Genomic DNA, 3,198 nt, shown 5'->3' with positions numbered 1-3,198 from the left:
TCTGGGGTCTCTTCTGAGAGGGGCCCTGGGGGCACCTTTGGGACCACCCTCGCCTCTCATCAGGCCTGGTCGCCCCCCACAGGCCCTCCTCGGACACCTTCACTCTGGGTGAGGCTTCACCATACGGATCTGGGGACACAAGCACCCAGGCCGAGCAGACACGGCGACAAGTCACAAGTGACAGCAGTCACGGGCCCATCACCAGCTCTGGAGAAGCTGTGTGGCGCTCAGTGGTCCAGTCTCCGTGCCTGTAAGGCAACGTCTGTTCTTTGCGTCTCGGGGTCACAGAAGGAGCGGGCCAGCGGCTCTCAAACTTCTCAGCTTCAGAAAACGTCCGTCCCAAGTAGGTGAGCCACCGAGAGGCAGGAAGGGCCCCGCGTGGGACGAGAGACTCGCCCTCGGCCACGAGACTGGCTCTGGGCTCTGTCCTGCGTCTGAGCCCCGTGCGCCTCCCTTCAGCCTTCGGGTGGCCAGCTGGGCCAGGCCACCTCAGCAGCGCTTCTGCAGCTAACAAGTCAGGGAACGATTCGGATGCTTTATGCCTGAATCTTCCATCCAACGATTCGCATCCCACTCGAAAAGCTGTTGTTCACCAAGGTATGTTTTAATTAAGTCGCCAAGCTAGATGCAATAAACAAAAGGCACATTTAACTAGAGCCAGATAAAAACTGCGCAGGAGACGAGGTTTGGAAACGAATGAATGCCGGGCACCGAGCAGCTCCAAGGAGGCGGGGGATGTGGTCACCTTCACTGAGCTGCCTCTGTGACCCTGGGGAAAGGAAGCCGGTGTCACGGGAAGTAAATCTGCCTTAAGAATGCTGGGAGTGCCAGCCCTGCCCCCACGTGGGGGTAGGCGTGGCCCTGCCCTGGGCGAGGCTGTGCAGGTGACGGATGAGCGGGGTCGGGGAGCTACCCACCCCTCTCTCACTCCGGGCGGCCGGGAGGGAGGGTCTGGCCGGGGCAAGGAGGACAGCGACAAGCGTGTGTGCGTGGCCCTCCCACTGGGTGGTGAGCTCCTGTCGGCTCCGGTGCCGGCCCTGCCCAGACACCTCCGCCTGCCGGCCCGCTTTGCATCCTTGCAGCCGAGTCCGTCACAGAGCTGACCGTCCAGTTGTGGTGAGGTCTGACTTTCAGTGTTCTCTCTCGTTTGAAGTACCGCTCTCGTTCCTGGTCCTGCGTGTTCTATCCCCTGCCCTCTTCCCCCCGAGGAGCCAGCAGGCGGCTGGCCGGTGCTTCGGCCGTGCTCGGAGGGCCAGGCTCTGGCCCCGGTGATTCCTCTAAGGCTTTCTGCTCTCCGCCTCGCTGAGTTCTGCTGCGGCCTTTACTGTCTACTGCTGCTGCTGCTTAGGACATAATTCGCGTCTTGTGTCTCACGGTGGAACCGAGCTCACTGGTTTGAGACGCTTTTCTCGTCTGATCAGCATTTCCTGGCAAGCGTGCATCCAGGTCCAGTGCAGCGGCATTGCACAAAGTTTGACATATTGGCTTTAACTTTCATTCAGTTCCAAGAATTTCCTGATTTTATTCCTGATTTCTTCTTTGGCCCGTAGGTTTCAGAAGTGTGCTATACAGCGTCCAAATGCTCGCGTGGTTTCCGCAGCTTTTCTGTTATTCACCCCGGATTTGGCATCGCTGTGACTGAAGAGCACCCTGCACGTCGCGGATCTAATGAGGTGCTGTGTGACACAGAGCTCGCGGCCTCGTGAATGTTCTGGGAGCCCCTGAAAGGAGCGTGTGTCCCCGCCCGGGCCCGGGTGGACGGCAGCGGCATGCCTTGCGTCCTTGCTGGCTTCCTGTCTGTCGCTCTGGTTTCCCGACCCTTTGCCGGCCTGGCAGGGTTGCCAGCGCTGCCCCCTAGGCCTGGGCCTTGCTCTGGGGGAGTCTTCGTGCCGCTGACTCAGCCCCTTTGCAGGCTGTGTTCTGTCTGGGTGTCCCTCTCTTCTTGGTCAGGCCCAGGGTTGTGTCGTTCTTGGGACCTGTCCACTCGAGCCCAGGCGCTGTCAGCCCCGTGTGCAGCTGTCCTGGGGGTTTCAGCGCCGCCCGCTCAACTCCCGTGAGGCTGGGGCAGCTCCAGGTCATTCTCTTTTCTCAGCAACTAAGTGTTTGTCGGGATCGTCGATCTCTTCAGAGCCTGCGCCTGGCTTCGCTCATCATCCGCGCTGCTCACCATCTTCTGTTCTGCCCGCCCTGCTCTGATGGTCACCTCCTCTGTCTGCTGTCCTTGGGTTAGTTTGCCCTTCTTCTTCTGGTTTCTTGGGGTGGAAGATGACAGTGTTGCCCGGAGCTCTCTCCTTCCTTGACGAGTTTTCAGAGGTACGGCCTTCCATCTGAGCACTGCCTTAGCCACTTCTCGTGAGCTCGGTGTATTGTGTTGAGGCTCCCGTTCATCTTGCAGTGTTTTCTAGTCCACTTTTCACCGAGAACTGGAGACTGAACTGATTCTACCGCCCACTTTCAGGGTGTGGCCTGCCCTTTGGAAAACACTGCCCCCTTCACCAGCCCCACCTCAGGGCCACCTCCTACAGGAAGCCCTCCCTGATCTCTCCTGCAGGGAGACCCACTTGTACAGCCCCATGGGATCAAGGGGCACCCGGGGCCAGGGCCGTGTGGTCACATGGTAACCCAGAGGGGAGCCGGGGGCCCGGCCCTCTGACCCAGCCCCAGACACGTGGCATCTGTGCCCTGAGTTCTCCAGCTGCTGAATAACCGTCTGTTCAGTAAAAGCATGAAGGGTCAGTGCAGACACCTCTCACAGATGCTGGGCCAGGCAGAGGGCCCGGTGCTTGTCCACCGTGTTACGGTCGCTGCGAGACGTGGTGCCCTGTTTACCACCAGACGTCAGGTGTGGGGAGACGTCACCAGCACTGCAGTGGTTATGAATCACCGTCTCCCGTTTCACGTAATTCTGTGTTTTCATTCAGCAAAACTACTACCCTGATTTTCTTCTGCCTGGTTCCTTTTGACCTCTTGCAGGACCCTGAGGGACAGCAAGCTCTCGTGAGTGAAGCAGAACTCACCACCCTCCACGGCTCCCGGGGAGGCTGCGGGACCCCAGCTCCCAGTGGAGAGTGAGGGGCGTGGGGGGGATGCTGGCGCCCTCTCGGCTCCAGGGGGCCGTTCCTGCCTCTTCCAGCCCCTGGGCTGGTGGCCTTCTGCCCCGTCTCTGCCTCCATCACCACATGGCCGCTGCTCGGCGTC

Source organism: Camelus ferus, chromosome 11 (genome assembly GCF_009834535.1).
Source record: "Camelus ferus isolate YT-003-E chromosome 11, BCGSAC_Cfer_1.0, whole genome shotgun sequence".
In the NCBI taxonomy this organism is placed as follows: Eukaryota; Metazoa; Chordata; class Mammalia; order Artiodactyla; family Camelidae; genus Camelus; species Camelus ferus.
The sequence above is the reverse complement of the archived record's forward strand: the minus strand, read 5'-3'. Positions refer to the sequence as shown.